The following is an 18,376-nucleotide window of genomic DNA, read 5'->3' as shown; positions in this document are numbered from 1 at the left end:
CATTTAAATATATAAGTTTATACAAATCATTTATATTCACATATTCTGTCTGTTTTTTCTTCTTCTCTTTTTTTTTCTCCTGACACTTCGTCTTCTCTTTTTTTTTTTTGTTATTTTTCTCTTTCCTTATCTTCGTCACCAACACCACCACCTCCTCCTCCTCCTCCTTTTTTCGTTGAATTTTTTTCTCTTCTTTCTTTTTCCTCCTTCTCCTTCATCATCTTCATCATCATGATCATTATTGTTATAGCATCGTCATCATCTTCTTATATATATCGTTGTTATTGTCGTTATTGTTATCGTTATCGTAGAAATTTTGCTATATTAATGACGTTGTCTTATTCAAAATTTTTGCCATAAAATCTTCTCAATTTGTGTAGTTACAGCAAATTTTAGAAAAAAATTAAGACATTTAGGTGTATTTGTTTAAGACATTCTTAGATGTTTAATTCCATATTCACTTGTATCTTGCTGCAGTTGAAGAAATACTATCAGCAGCGAAAGAGTCGACGAACGGTGTATATGAACATGAAAGGAGACAAGGTTCCTCTATATGGAGCTGGGGCAAGCTTATCTGATTCAGCCGGCAACCGAAAAATACCAATGCGGTTTGTCTTTGAGGTTAAATCAAAAGGGAATGTTGTTGGGAAGTTGGTGAAATCTAGGCATAGACAACAGATTTCTTGCTCGATTGTTCTTGATTCTGAAAGCAGCAAACTTTTCATACTTAAAGAGAATGCATGTTCATACTCATGAGAGGTTTTGATCCAGCAACAGCAACAATAACTGGTTCCTTGTGTTTCAGATGGCTTGAGTTTTCCATCCGATAACTAAACGTGTGAAAAGTTACAAATTGTGCTTGCCTGGTTAAGCTTATTGAGTTTAAGTAGCTTGTAGTAAAAATCTGTGTAAAAATGGTAATTTTTTCTAGAATAATCAAGGCCTAAAATTTTCATACTAGTTGCAAAGTTTAAGAAGTATCATTTTTGGGTGTATGAAGAACTCCTATTATTTCTTTTAAACGTAATTTCTGCTATTGGTATTGGTTTTGCTATCTGACTCAGATATTCTGGAAATAATGCTATAAACTTGGAATAATTTTGTTCTCCAATTCATCGACTTTAATTATTTGCCATTCCAAACATTCTACAAGTCTTTTTAAGTATCAACACGCTACCGGGCAAAAGCAAGCAATAATGCAATGACAATTTTTTCTTTCATTATAGGTGATGATTATTGTCACGGTTTTGGATATGGATATATTCCAACATTATTATGTCAGCACTTGTACTTACTCAATTTCTCAAGTTAAGAACACGAGAAAAGCACTTGAGAAAAGAAATTTTTGTAAAAAAAATATTTTATTATTTAAGTATTTGTTACAAATGACTCATTCAAATTCTAACTATCAATTCCTATTTATAGATATCCATCTCCTTAATAGACGTGTGATTAAATCTAATCAACGGTCCAAATCGAGTGTCTAAAAATTTCATTATAAATATCTAACCTATCATATTTTTTTAAATATTTTTAGATTATTATACACTACTCTTCATATTTCTACATATATTCATATTCTTCTAAAATAGTTTATTACCTTCTAGAGTCTTTTAAGGATATTTTAGAGTATTCTGAAATCATCCGGAACATTTTCAAACACTCTTAAATACTATACAAATATGTTAAATGTCTTAAAATTTATCTTAATATCATGCTACCTAAACTTTGATACTTAAATTAGTTAAAGTCAATATTTAATTTAAATAATATAAAAATAAATAATTTTAAATATTAAAAACTTAACTTAAGAAAAAGTTAGACTAATTCGACACAAAAATAGCCTGCACCAAAAAATCGGCCTTTATTATGACCCAATTTTCTTCGGATTGTTATGATAAATATGAAGAAATTTTGGTAAAGGGCATTGGGCAAGCCTTTTTTTTGTCATGGGGACCCGAAATTATTGGCCCTGTCCATACAAAGTGGAAAACTTGTATTATATTCTGAATTTCTTATCTGGACTGAAATATTCGGAGAATCAGCATCACCTAAAATTGTCAGACCAGAGAAACGGAATATCGGAGCCCAATCCAAAACTCCTGCCTCCCTGGCTGGTGGTTGGAGTTTATGTTATTTAATAGCCCAAAACAATCAACAAAAAAAGGTGGAGACCAATTTGTAACTCCAAAGTCCAAACCTAACTCCCTAACCTTACACACGGCTCTGGCCCTGTGTATGTGTGTGTGAATTATTTTTGAGTTGCACAATTGGAGGTCATAACTAGTCTACTAGGGTTCTGCCGTGAGGAAGGGGTTAACGTCTTTTTGGTTAGATACCACTTGACTGCCACATCATGATTCATGAGCGGTGATTTTGTGAGGGAAAGGGCCTCAGGTCCTCACGCTCCAAGAGAAACATCCAGATACATCTAGAGAATAAAGTGAAAATATATTTTTTCTAAGAACAAAAAGAAAATCTAAATAAAATTAGAGTTAAGCGTGTGCCGATTTTACTATAAAAATAACATAACGGCTAGGCCCCTTTTCATAATAATTAGAGTTAAGCGTATGGAGATTTTACTATAAAATTTTTTTGACATAACGGCTGGGCCCCGTTTTATAATCGAAAAATGACTTAATAAAATTCGCCAATTAGCCGATGACAAGAAACGGTCGTTAATTGGCTGAAAGTATAATTAGTACGGAATTAGCGATTAATATTACGAAGATGAAATATATTTATGTTACCAAGAGAATACATGACCACATGAGTTTAACTAGAGTTTATTAAATGCCTATATGTTTTTTTGGTTGCCGAATGCGTAAAATTTTAATTAGAACATATTAAAGAGCAATACTTTTAATATAAAAAGTTATTAATTAATACTAGTTTAAATATAAGACAAAATTTTAAAAATATGAACCACCTAAATAAATTTCTATTAACTAAAATTATTAACAAAACCAGAAAACTTGTGAGGACTGTGGGCGCTGTTCTATCTATCTCCTACACTCCTAGTCCGAATTTTACTGCTGCTACATGATCTTAATAAAATATAATAACATAGGTCTTATTCTGTTGAGAATGAATTGACAAGTAGTCATGTACAGAAAAAAACGAATTAACTATTAAGACTTACTCTATATTGTTGGGGAAATTCAACAAAAAGGTAAACAAGAACTTGTTTAACAGTAGAAATATTAAAAATAATCTTTTCACTATCTGTGTGATTAAATAAATAATACCAAAAATATTTTAAATAGTAAATATAATAGTAGAAATTAAATAATCAGATATCAGAATTTTAACATGAAAAAACTTTTAAAAAAGAGACAAAAAAATTTACGAAACTTAGTCTAAAAAAGTCTTTCACTATCAGCATAAATTTTTTACAAAAATAGATATCTCAAATCAGATAAAAACAAAGACAATATAACTAACAAGTTATATTTTAATATTCATCTCTTCACTAAAAATAACATATTAAATTTTCATAAAAAATAAAATAAATTTATTAAGTCAATATAATCAAAGTTGACAATGCTCCTTTCGCTAAACCCTACTGCTTCTTTTCTTTCATTCAAAAAATGAATGAAGCCTTGAATCTCTCTCTCTTTTCCTCGTGGCGGCGATAGCCACTTTCTTTCTTTCTTTATTTCTTTCTCGACAAGTTGTGGGTCTCACTTGAGGTTGGGACCCACCAAAATATATATATTTTTATATAGATCTTAATTTTTCAGATTAAATTGATTGTTGGGCATATCAAACAATTATGTATCCGACCTCAAGAAAAGTGTTTGATTGCGGTTTATTGCTGTTTTCCTTGTTCACTTACATATATAATCCTAGGGGATACAAAGGAATTTTTGTTGCTAATGCAAGAGGGGCAATGCTAGGATCATACCATTCTTAAATAAATGGTGGGTAAATTTTTCTTCCATGGTTGTTGTTGTACACAAAATTAATCAATATTTTGTCAAAATTATAAACTGATTTTACACTGATTATTCCATTCGGTATTTACTTAGGTGCCTTTGGGTTTGTTTTGTATTCTCTTAGCAATTCCATCCACGCAGATACACGTCGAGACTCTTGCCAGGAAGCTTCATAGTATTCTTGAGAGTGGAGGGGAGAAAAGTTTGGCCAAAAAAATTATTATAATTCATGTGAATATTTGCGATTATCGATTAAAAAGTGGGGCTTAAATCATAATTATTTTTTAAAGTAATCTTAGTTGATAGGTGCTTCAAATATTAAGTAATATAAAGAATTTAAGTATTATTTAAAAATTATTAATTTATATTTTTAGAATATTCAATTTAATTTGATTTGTTTATTTAGTTATTAAATTAAATTATATATTTGTGGATTTAGATTTTTTTATTTTAACCTAATAAAAAATTATAAATATCTCCTAAATTATTGTAATCATCATAAAAATTATTAGAGGTGTAAACATCTTTTTTTATGGTTTCGAGATAAATTTATAATGCAAACAAATGAAGTTAAACGAATTCCTCTCTTACATTGAAAAATTGGATAAAAAATTAAGTGATATCTTTTAATTTAATTCTTAAATTATAATTTGCACAAATTAAATTGAAGAATCTATTTTTTATTGTATTAAAAAATTAATTAAATAAAAAATAAAATAATCCTGTTTATATTCAATTTTATTTCAACTCTTTTATTTTTTATTTTTAATCTTAATTCATCTTTTTCTATTTTAATTTTTATCCAATTTTGTTAGGTAAACAATAATTTTTGTAAACAATGTGAACAATGAACTGTAAAATTGACTCAACTTAAAAAAATACTCTACTCCCAGGTTACTTCCTAAACTTTGATAACCATATACACACCTATTGAATCAAACTTTCAGTCATTATTAACGGTCTATAAGTAAATCGAATGAAAAGAAATAACTATCTAATTAAAAATAATGAATATAATTATCTACATACCTATTAAATTAAACATTCAACATATTTATTGACGTTGTTTAGTATTCTTATTATCTACTTATACTTTTCAATTTTTATCTCTAATGTGCAAAAATGATGAATCTCATCAAGAGCCAAGTTACAAAGATGGATTTCCAACATGGGTCAAGCCGGGTGATAAAAACTTGTTGCAGTATTTTGTTCGAATATTTGAACCACCGTATTTATTATTAGATTTTCTTTTTCTTGAAAAGATGACACAAAAGTGGTTGAAGAGAAGGTTTTCGCCTGGCATTATTTTTGTTCTCCAACGTTTGGGATAAATTTTAAAGTTGTCCCTAACATTTCAATCGTCCTATTTAAGTCCCTAACATTTTAAAATTGATTCAATGTTGTCCTGTCGTTAGGGATCCGTTAACAGAATTGACGGCGGGACAAAATTAAGACAATTTTAAAACGTTAGAGACTTAAATAGGGCGAAAATATTAGGAACAAAAAGTGATACATAAAAAAAATTTTAATTTAATTTTATCTTTCAATAATATTAATTTTTTATTGTACATAATATTCAATTATTTTTTAATTACATCTAAATAAATTACACTTAATCACATAATAAATTTATTTTTTTATAATTTTAAAGAAGTATAATATATTAGAGACAAAAGGTATAATTTATATTTTATTGTATATATATTATTTTTTTCTTTTCTCCTAGTTTATATACTAGTTATTCTACAAATATTTTATGATAACTAAAAATCTTTAAGAGTAAAATTATAAAAAAATTAATTTATTTAAAATAAAAGTAATATGATTAAATATAATTTACTTAGATGTGATTAAAAAATAATTGAATATTATGTATAGTAAAAAAATGATATTATTAAAAGATAAAATTAAAATTTATTTTTATGTATCAATTTTTTATTATCAATGTTTTTGTGCTATTTAAGTTCTTAACGTTTTAAAATCGTCTCAATTTTGTCCGTCGTCAATTTTATAAATAGATTTCTAATAGCAAAATAACGTTGAGTTAATTTTAAAATATTAAAAACTTAAACAAAGCGATTAAAATATTAGGGACAATTTTGGACTCAGCCCCAAATAGTTCAAAAACATACTTTGCTCTTTTGTTTTTGATTTTTTGAATAACACAAGGCGGTCCCACAGAATATCACACCGGCAATCCCATAACACCCTATAGAAGTCCTTGCATTGGTTCTTTTGACACTTGTGAAGAGTCCGCTACGTACCCATGGTTGGGTACAACGAACGGGATGCTAGCAAGGCCCTTGCGTCCTTAAAACCACGAAAAATCATGGAGGCTTACTGTTTGACAGCCTTAGGTCCCCAACTCGAAGATCCTATTCGAAAGACGCTGAGAAAGACGGATGTGAACCGCGAGACAGCACACCGCGATGCCATCTTTATACCTACAGACGGTGCCAAAGAGAAAATCTTGGCTTACTTGAAGAAGAAAGAAACCAAAATCCTCAAAAATGGGATCCGAGCAAGAGTTTTTGACACCTGCGATCCCTCTATACATTTTGTTTCATCCTTTGCTGTGCTGAACGACGGTAAATACGTCATAACCCATAAGAAAGAGGCTGACCACCATTGGAGTGACTTTGTCCGACAAGCCGGTTTGAAAGAGGAGGAAAATGTTGATATCTGGCCATTTCGCCATGCACCAACCGGAGACCTCGCTTTCGTTTTTGAGAAGCTAGGAAATGAAGATCCATCCAAACCACAGGTCAGTAATTGTTCTATATAATGTGCCCTTGGATCTCATTTTCCTGTTTCATTAATAATTCTCCTTGCTCGCATGAAAGATAAATTCCATTTCGTGTGCATATTTGGATTTTTAAATTATTCATGCGCGTGATATTGTTTAGTGATATTTCGTGTGTATTTTTTGTCTATTTTTCTATAATAATAATAATAACACATGTTAATTTTAATATTATCATTAATACATTTTTTTTATTATAATAAATGTATACAAAATTAACTAAAAGCTTAAGTCTTATATTTTTTTCCAAAAGTTTTCTTAATATATAAGCTCAAAGGTTTAATTTGTGGTGGTGATTGCTGGTAGTGGCCACAAATCATCAGAACATTTTATTTATTTTTTATTCTAGCTGAGGGAGAGTTGACTATTCAATCAATATGCTCACTCAATTTTCTGATTCATACGAAAATGATTGTATACGACTGCGGGGAGTATGTAATAAAACGCAGATGTAATTGGGAGATTTATTATATCACCAAGAAAAGAAAGGAAGGGATAAGAAAATTCAAAAGGTGGATTCTTGAATTAAATCATATTTTATTCCTGCTGATGCGGTTGGTGTGCTTATGAAATTTATCCCTTAAGAGTAAGCTGAATGTGTTGTTAGTTGGCTAAGACCGGGTCGATCCTTTTTATGCTGTAATAAATTAAGGACCCAGATATTTGCATCTTTTTAAGCCATTACAATAAATAATAAAAAACGACCATCTCTTAATAATAAATTAATAATTAGTTAGGTCATGTGTGGGGGATTATATATCAATCCGATATACCTTGGCTACCAATATTCTTCCATTCTTAAACTCAATAACAAGCTTCCCCATTGACTCTCATCAGGTCTCCAGGTAAAACTTCTCATCTACTTTGGCATCTTATTTCGAAATTTTCGTCCTTTTTTTTCTTTTGATTATTTGCAAACTGCCAGATGAAGTGATTGCTGACGATTTGTGAGAAGTGAAAGCTTAAATTTTTACCCTGGTTGTCGAATAGATCAGATCTAATTATGCTATGCTCTTCTTCCCCTTAATTATAAATAATTTATTGTTGGATTTCCTGAATAGTAATTAATTGATGCAATGATTTATCATTTATGTTTACCTTATTTATGGTCAATTTAAGGTTTTTGATATTTTTTTAGAAATAATATGTTATATTTTGGGTTTAGAAAATAGATACCTTATATATGCATCAGCAACAGAAAGAGTGATTTTTATTTTATTTACTTTTTATCTTTTGGTAAACAGGACGAATTTGCCGCAGCAACGCTGGTTAATATGTCAAGTGAGTATACAAATAACCTTTTTCATATTTAATTTGATTCATCAATGACTCACTTTTTGTTTTAAATTCAAAAACTAAAACAAAATATATTAATATTTCAAAATAATTGTCTGTGTTTAATATTAAGATGAAATTTAGAAGAGTGCTAGGAGTTAATAATTTTTGTGTTTTGTAACCATCAATTGATCAATAATAGTGTTTTTAATGATGTGAGATTACATCTAATAGTAGGAGATCACTTACTTTTCTTTTGATGGTTAAGTGCTAGCCACTAAACATAAAAATTGTTGGTCCCTAAACTTTCTCTTTATTTATTTAAGAATAATCTTGTTTATTTATACAATTTTAAATACCTATTATCACAATTGATTTTATTATATTTTTTAATATATATATGTTTATTTTTGAAAGGTATTTTAGAGGGGTAATATGATTTGCCTCTAAAAGCATGTGTTTGGGATATCAATACATCAATGATGAGAACATCAACATCATTTTTCGTTAAATCTGTCTTGTAACATCGATATGCTTCAGCCCTAACTTGGTACGGTCTTGTATTATGATTATGAACCACTTTATATGAATATTGATTTATTCCGTATATCAAATTGTGATGTGTGGACTTGAATGGTTTTTTTTTTCGTTCTAGCTTTGATTGATTGGTTTCATTTATTGCCGCATTGTTAAGGTTTAAGCAGTTACTTCAATTTTCCTTCCTTGTCCATTTTCAATGTTTGCTGTAGCATAATGCTTATTAATTACAAAGGAAAGAAGGTTTAATTGACTATAACTTGTTTTTACTTCTTGTCCATTTTCTAATATTATGCTTTCACTATATTATGCATACATATCTCACCTCAACCTTTTTTGTATTCGCAGACAATGTGCGTTAATTTCTGATTCTGCTGCTCTGTCTGCTCGGAGTTGCTTTTTGAAATAAATAGCATCAATATATAATCTCTACTCAGAGAACAAGAACTATATTTATATGATCAACAACCACCTTGGCTGTTTTTGTTTTTGATATACGCCTTTATGCTGTTGATTTTGTTTAATTTTATTCAGATACATGAAGGATGCATGCATGGATTAATACAATGTTTTTGGCTGGGATACATATTTCATTTCACAAGTAAAACTCAACACTGGATGTGCTTATAAACTATAGTAATTATTTCCCTTTTTTTTCCTTTGCAAGAATGAGACATAGCTGACCATTTTTGCCCTAAATTTAATGAAGTAAACAGTTAGGCTTTGATCTTGTCTACCAGTTATTCATAAAGTCAGTTCCAATTATTGCATTACCATATATAGCATCCTGCCATTAGCCATCCCGAAACAGTGGAACTGACAACGTTTCCTTGTGGGGCGACACTTTTGATTATGGTGCATGTTATGTTATGGTGCCTATATATATTTGCCTAACTTATTAAAATGAGATAAAATTTAATATTTAAATTAAAAAATATAAAAGTAAATAATTTTTTAATATTTAAAACTTACTATAAAGGATAACTTCAGCAATTTCGACACCAAAGTTACAGCCACCATAAAATTGACCTTTGATTATTTAGAAAATAATATTCTTGGAAAATTAAGTATGTCGAAAATTCTTTTTTGAAAAGTAAATTTGGATAAGGAGCCGAGATTCTATCCAAAGAATAATGTCACAAAATTATCAAAATTTATGGGATTTAACCTTCACCTTTAGTCATTAACTCATTTCTTTTAATTTAATAATTAAACAATATACTATATTATAACTTATATTTTTAAATATTGATGATAAAAAAAAATAAATTTTAATGTCCTCTAGTATTTATCTTCTCTAAATTCATAAGAACATGTGATAAATTTTTTTAGGTGAGCTTTTATTTACTGAAAAAAATAAATTTCTTTATTTTTCATACTAAAATTTCACTTTTAATCATGGCATTGTATGTTGTTCTTTTATAGAAGATGAGTGTTCCAAATACGGCTATGTTGTGACTTGTGACCTAAACCAAGTTTGACAAAATTTTTATTTTTTAAAAGAAGTTTATTTAAGTTAGATTTTAAAAAATATGTTTTTAAAAATGGTCGCATTTATATTTAATAAAATAAATTAAAAATAATTTTTAATAAATACACAAAATAACAATTAAATTTGATAAAATAATTTCTAAAGTTTAAAAATACTATATATATATATATATATATATATATATATATATATATATATATATATATATATATATATATATATATATATATATATATATATATATATAAGAGCAAGTTAAATTTAAAAATTTATTAATATATAAAATTATATTAGATTTTTTAAATTTAATAAATACAAAATAATTTTAGCCATCCCACTTTAAATATTTTTAAAAATATCTCTATTTTTTAAAAATTACTAGCACAAATACCTTAAAAAGTATGTATTTATGTTTTCAAAAATCTTACTTAAAAAACCAAATACCTTTTCAAAATCTCTTACCGAAAGGCTTGCGGCTTACTTGGAATTAAGGTTGAAGCTAATAGAGCTCCCAAAATGGTCAGCTTTGTGTGTCGACATGGTTTATGTGTTCTACCAACGCGCGATTTTTTTTTCTTTTTAAAAGAAGGAATATTTTACATCCAATTAATTTTGGATACCTTGAGTTTATCTTGCGACATATATACTTCTTTTACTAACTCAAGTATTAGTGCAATTTCAGTGTTGTTTAAATCAAGATTTTGTTTTGAAGACGGAATATTTATTTACATCTAATTAATTTTGGAGAACTTGATTTTATGTCAACATACTTCTTTCTCCAATTAAAGTATAAGTTCAATTTGGATACTAGTTAAATCAAGATTGAAAACTCAACTTGATGTTAGATATTCTATAAAATCAGTAACGTACCTCCGGTTAGTGCCAATAAATTCTTTGATTTAATTTGAAAATTTTTAATTCTTGAATCATAAATTTAGATGGAATCACAATTTCATTAATCGAGTATTACATTCTATGTATTATAATGCAACATCTCCTAATTGAATAAACTCTTCATGTGGTATTTCTGTAGTAATAAGCCCAATGCTTATTCTAGGTCCTTCACTGAATTTTATTTATCATTCTCAATCATGTATGCGTATATATACTAACCAAATGGAAAACAAACAATAATAAGAGTTTTATATCCAAATATGTCATATGATATAACATATATAAGTCATATAAGTGACGTTACAGAACATAAACCCATACTAATTAATAACATGATCCCTAAACAATCCTGGTGGCATGTCTTTTGTCAAAGGATCAGCTATCATCTGTTTAGTACTAATATGCTCTATCTGTACCTCATTAGACCTAACTCGGTCTTTAATGGCTAAGTACTTAATATCGATGTGCTTACTTCGACTACTACTTCTATTATTCTTAGCCATACATACAGAGCTGAATTGTCACAATATATTTTCAATGGTCTAGAGATACAATCCATAATCTTAAAACCAGAGATTAAATTTTTAACCAAACACCTTGTGATGTAGCCTCAAAACAAGCAATAAACTCGGCTTCCATGGTAAAAGTGGCTACAAGTGATTGTTTTGCACTCTTTCAAGATACTGCTCCATCAGCAAGTATAAAGATGTATCATGACGTTGACTTCCTGGAATCAACACATCCCGCCAAGTCTGAATCTGAGTATCCAACAATTTTCAAATTGTCGGTTCGTCTATAATGTAAGCATGAAATCCTTGGTCCCTTGAAGGTACCTTAAGACCTTCTTTGTAGCTCTCCAATGGATAATTCCTGGATTACTTTGATATCTTCCTAACATGCTAACAGCAAAAGTAATGTCAGGTCTTGTACAGACTTGAGCATACATTAGGCTTCCAACGGCTGAAGCATAAGGAATATTTTGTATCTGTTTCTTTTCAAGTTCATTTTGGGACATTGATCTAAGCAGAATTTGTAACCTTTCATAATAGGTGCAACACTTGGTGAACAATTTTGCATTTTAAACCTTTCAAGAACTTTATTAATATAGGCTTCTTGAGATAAACCTAAAATTTCTTTATGTTTATCTCTATGAATCTTTATGCCAATGACATAAGATGCATCATCCATATCTTTCATATCAAAATGTCTAGAGAAAAATTGTTTCACTTCATGTAACAACCCTAAATCATTTGTTGCAAGCAAATATCATCTACATATAAGATGAGAAATATGATCTTACTCCCACTAACCTTGTGATATATACATTGAGCAAAAATATTCTCAATGAACCCAAATGAAGAAACCACATTGTGAAACTTCAAATACCACTATCGGGAAGCCTGCTTAAGACCATGCATTGCTCTCTTAAGCTTGCAAACTAACTCCTTACCAGCACTTGAGATAAACCCTTCGGGTTGTCTCACATAGACCTCTTCTTCCAAATCTCCATTAAGGAAAGCTGTTTTCACATCTATTTGATGAAATTCCATGTCAAAGTGTGCTACCAATGCCATAATGATGCGAAAAGAGTCTTTCTTTGAAACAAGAGAAAAAGTTTTCCTGTAGTCAACTCCTTCCTTTTGAGTAAATTCTTTGGCAACAAGTCGAGCCTTGTAGCGCTCAATATTGCCTAATGAATCCTTCTTGGTCTTAAAGACCCATTTACAGCCAATGGCATTTTCTCCATCAGGCAATTCTACAAGATCCCAAACTTGGTTATCCGCCATAGAATTCATTTCATCCTTCATGGCATCTAGCCAGAAATTAGAATTACGACTTTCCATTGCTTGTGAAAATGTCGTTGGGTCATTGTCATCACAAACATCATAGTCAGACTCAGCAAGATACACTACATAGTCACTAGAAATTGCAGGTTTTCTAATTCTTGTTGATCTTCTTAATGTTGCATCATCAACCTCTTGTAAAGGTGGTGGCATAATAGGTTCTCCCTTTTCTTGAAGTTGCTCTTGAGCAATATGTTCTTGAACAATATTTTCATTATGAAGAGTTTGATCCTCCACCATATGATCTACTTGAATATTATCTTCATGATGTGGAACATTAGTAATAGATTGTTCTACATTGACCCTATCTATATGGAAATTGTATTGAACAATCACTCTTGTACATGGAGAGGTTTGACAAACATTATCATTCTCAACAAATTTAAGAGCTAAAAATCTTGCATTTCTATATTCAACTATTTTACTTGAATGGGAGGGACAATAAAATCTGTAACCCTTAGATTTTTCTGCATAGCTGATAAAATAGGCACTTATCGTCCTTGGGTCCAACTTCCTTTCTTGTGGATTATAAACCCGAACTTCAGCAGGACAACCCCATATGTGAATATGATTCAAACTAAGTTTCCAACCTTTTCACAACTCAAATGGCGTTTTAGAAACTGCCTTTGTTGGAATTCTATTTAATATATACGTGGCTGTCTTAAGGGCTTCACTCCACAAGGATAAAGGAAGATTGGAGTTGCTAAACATACTCCTCACCATATCCAACAAAGTCCTATTTCTTCTTTCAGCTACACCATTTTGATCTAGTGTGTCAGACATGGTGTATTGTGCCACAATACCATGCTCTTGAAGATACTTTGCAAATGGACCAGGTGCTTGTCCACTTCCGGTATATCTCCGTAGAATTCTCCACCTCTATTTGATCTCACGATCTTAATTTGATTTTCACATTGTTTCTCTACTTCAACTTTATAAACTTTAAAAGTGTCTAATACCTCATATTTATTATGAATCATATAAAGATACATATATCGTGAATAATCATCAATAAGGGAGATGAAGTATTTCTGACCACTTAACGACATATCAGGACAACATATGTCAGTGTGAATTATTTCTAATATGTCAGAACTCCTCTTAGCACCTTTTTGAGATTTTTTGGTTTGCTTTCCCTTAATGCAATCCACACAAGTATCAAAATTAGTAAAATCTAGAGGTTCAAGAATTTCATCACTTACTAATTTTTTTCATTCTCTTAATGGAGATGTGTCCCAACCTTCGGTGCCACAACATGGAGAATTTTTCATTCATACCATTACCATGCATAACCATAAGACTGGATGGAACATTATTAGCTAAATGGCCTTTAAATAAATCACCAATTAAAGTACCACGTCCAATAATATTAAAATTTTTAATAATATCAACAGAATCATCGTAAAAATTTATACATAATCCTTGTTTTACAAGCTTAGATAAAGAAATCAAATTTTTAGAAAAATCTGGAATATAAAAAGTTTTTTCTAAATCTAAAATACAACCAGTACTTAATACAAGCCTAAATGTTCCAATAGCTTCCGCACGTGAACACATCTAATTGCCCATATAGATGCTCAATTCACTTCCTATCGGTTTCCTTTTCCTTATGAAACCCTGCATGGTATTTGAAATATGAATTTCAGCACCAAAATCAATCCACCAAGTGTCATGACATATTTCAACAAAATTAGATTCAAAACACACTGAAGGAATAAGATCACAAAGGTTAGTATCTTTCTTTTAAAGTCAAACTTTAAATTTTGAGCACTCCTTCTTCATGTGTCATTTCTTTTTACAAAAGAAACATCGTGCACCTTCTTTCTTCATAGGATGGGATACAATACCCTTTCCTTTCTTCTTATGAGCTTCCTTTTTACCATTCTCATTTGTCACTAATAGTGTACTTTCACCAAATTCCTGAATTAACCTTCATTCCTCTTGCACACACATCACCAGTAATTCGTTAATGAACCATTTTTTCTTATGTGTGTTATAAGAAATCTTAAATGGTCCGTACTGGGCGGGAAAAGAATTCAGAATAAGATGCACTAGAAATGAGTCAGAGATCTCAACCTCTAAAACTTTCAGTTGTGCTGTAATGTTTCTCAACTTCATGATGTGTTCACGCACACCTCTTATGCCGGTAAGTCTCATAGATGACAATTGTGCCATTAGGGTGCTTGCAAGTGCCTTACTAGAAGACTCAAACTGTTCATCAATAGCCTTCATATAATCCTTGACATTCCTACAATTAGGAATTAAACCTCGACTACTAGCTGAAATACGAGACTTAATGAACATCATACTTAAACGGTTGGATTTCTTCCACCGTTCGTATAATGCTACTTCGACTTGAGAATTAGCATCAGTAGGTATCGGAGGCTCTTCCCTACGAAGAGTATAGTCAAGGTCTGCACACTCTAAGTGAAAGAGAATCTTATCTTTCCATTCTTTATAGTTGTCACTACTTAACAAATGAACTTCAGATACAGTTTCAGATATCATTACTGCTGCAAATAATAAATCATGCTAACATTACTCAACTTTAAATAGACACATCAAAATCTATAATATATGATAATACATGCCAATGCAAGTCATATCAAAATAAATATGAATCATAGTGTCATTAAAATCTACCTGTGGACAAAGATTTTAACACACATAATATTCACTATATTAACTGAAGTATTAAAACTAGAAAATAAAATACTACTTCTTAATACCTGTAGGCTAATTAAGAAGTAAGAAATATTTTCTATTTCAATCTAATTATATGTGAATAACATAATAAATTCCTGTGGATAAGTTTATTATATAGTTCACAACAATTATAAATATATCATATTAATATTTATGTGATTTCTTTAAATATAATTATTATCAAGAATGTTGTGGCTACTCCTCAATAAATCATATATTAATCACAATATGATATGCAGCGGAAGAATTTATATTGCATGCAAATATAATCATTAAATAAATAAATTCAATAACATGATTAATAACAAAAGTGAAGATGATCTAGTGGACAATTATTTTACCATTCAATGTTATATAATAAACAAAATTCATCAATTGAAACAAGTTCTTTCTGTCTTCTCTCTTCCACCGTCTTCCCTTTCTTCTTCTCTCCTTTTTTATTTATATTCAAGAATAAGAAAATTTATGGGAATCATGGAAAATTATACTATTATGAAGAACAACTCTGACACAAATTTAGAAGATTCATTCTGGGAATATTATTTATTATTCCCTCTTCTTATGGTACGTCAACTTTAATTTCAATGGTTTTACTTACTTATTTCAAAATTCATACTATACATTCTTCTTTGAAAATAATTTATCAAAATGATGTACAGTAATTAAATTTTGAAATGGTAAGACAGAGACAACCAGGCTCTGATACCACATGTTAGATATTCTATAAAATTAGTAACGTATCTCCAGCCATTGCCAATAAATTCTTTGATTTAATTTGGAAACTTCCAATTCTTGAATCACAAACTCAGATGGAATCAAAGTGTGTTTGTTTGTTATTGTGTAATCTGAATTGGGGACCCAAACTTTATAAAATTTATGAACAGTCGTGTTCTTTCCATCAAAGAACAGACTAACTGCCAATATAATTAATTAATAATTACAACACCACCCAAACTAATTTTTATATTAACAAATTAGACCATAATTAAAATAAAAATTCTAACACTTGATTCATCTAATAGCTCACTAATCCGTTTAAATAATTGTTGGAGTTCGAATCCCACTTGCACATAAAACAACTCATTGGTTAATGACAAATCTTAAAATGAAATTCTAATATGTGACGAATTAGTCTTTGATTTGCTAAGTTGCGGTAAAAAAAAATTAAAGATCGAAAAGTTGTCAATACTATATTTTTGTGTGATTCTTCTACACCCAGCTTGATTTCCATTTTTTTTTTATTTTGATTGATCCTGGTTTTGGCTTAGTAATGGTAGATTCTTTCATTAAATAAATTAATGGTATGTTCTTTCATAAAATAAAATAAGTTACGACTCGTGACAACAACTTTAATCATACTAATTTATGACCAAAAAAAAAATCCTATTAATTAGTATGTCACAATTACTATTGGCAAGCTGTTATATAAAACATTAATTTACTTATGATTTTTTAATTGATATATAAATATTTCAAAATCATATTTGTTCACTTAATTTAACACCACATTCGAATTATCGATTTATTACCGTGCATCTAGTCTCCTTACTCTTGAACTTTTTTTAATATGTTCTATTTACAAACTAACAATTATGTTAGTTATATACTAAAATCAACTATTAAAATTAATCATTAATATAAAATACACATAAAAATATAAAAATATATATTAAAAATGAGTTAAATTACTATATATATTTATATACAAATACAGAATGACTAATTTTAATAGTTGATTTGAATGAGTAAATAGCATTTTTTATTTACAAAAGTTATGCTTTTCATACATTCCACCAGTTAATTAATATCCGAATATCAAACCTAAACAATTTTTTAGCTTTTTTTTCTTTTAAAATAACACTATTTGTTTCTTTATGGACTAAAAATAAAGAAACTAAGTTTCTCAAAACTATTTTCCATCGATACTATCAGGAGCTGCGAAGGGTGTATATGAATATGAAAGGAGACAAGGTTCGTCTAAACATACACATCACATATCTTGCTCAGTTGTTCTTGATTCTGAAAGCAACAAACCTTTCATACTTAAAGAGAATGCAAGTTCATACTCATGAGAGGTTTTGATCCAACTGCAGCAACAACAACTAGTTTCTTGTGTTTTCATCATAATCTATTTCAGTTCATTCAGAATTTCAGATGGCTTGAGTTTTCCCATCAGATAACTATAGGTGTGAAAGATACAATAAATTGTGCCTACTTGGTTAGGCTTATTGAGTTCAAGTACCTTGTAGTAGAAATGTGACAATTTTCCATTTTATTATAACAAATATTTTCTTCATATTGCTATGATAAATATGAAAAAGATTTGGGAAAGCCTATTTTTTTTTTTTTTTTTTGGTTAGGAAGATGGGTGGGACATTTTCAACCTTAAACATTACAACACTCATGCATATTATACACTCACATACTTAACACTAAGAGTGTGTGTGGTTGGAGAAATTATAAATAATTTCTAGGAATTTTAAGATGGGAATATCATATTCTCATGTTTGATTCAAAGTTTGAAAAGCTATTTTCAAACAAGTTTGATTTAGAATCAAAATACCATCATTTCAATTCCCACCTTCCTCTTGGGTATATTTGATTCTCATGGGAATGGAATTTGAATAATAAAATAATAATTGAACCACACACCCCATAAGAGTTTCAGCCACGGCTGATCATAGCCAAATCTTGAACCCCAATGCATCTATCTTGAACCCCAATGCATCTATTGCAAGACAGATTATTACCGCTTAACTAAGACATTGCATGGTATTTTTTTTTTGGATATGTAATTTTGTCTGATAATCAACCAAAGAAAAGGAAAATCGAAAGCCTAACTATTTCCTGTATCAACCAAAGAAAAGGAAAATCGAAAGCCTAATTA

At 29.6% G+C, this 18,376-nt stretch overlaps 1 long non-coding RNA gene across 1 annotated transcript; it reads left to right on the top strand.

The window, feature by feature from the left end:
- The first annotated feature begins 7,468 nt into the window (after positions 1 to 7,468).
- Positions 7,469 to 9,222, top strand: LOC112747233 (uncharacterized). Its single transcript, XR_003174843.3, has 4 exons — positions 7,469 to 7,586; positions 7,986 to 8,022; positions 8,434 to 8,566; positions 8,902 to 9,222. It is a non-coding gene; the product is annotated as an uncharacterized lncRNA (long non-coding RNA).
- The last annotated feature ends 9,154 nt before the right edge of the window (positions 9,223 to 18,376 follow it).

Source organism: Arachis hypogaea, chromosome 15 (genome assembly GCF_003086295.3).
Source record: "Arachis hypogaea cultivar Tifrunner chromosome 15, arahy.Tifrunner.gnm2.J5K5, whole genome shotgun sequence".
Classification (NCBI taxonomy): Eukaryota; Viridiplantae; Streptophyta; class Magnoliopsida; order Fabales; family Fabaceae; genus Arachis; species Arachis hypogaea.
Note: the sequence above shows the minus strand (reverse complement) of the source record. Positions and strands in the feature narration are given on the sequence as shown.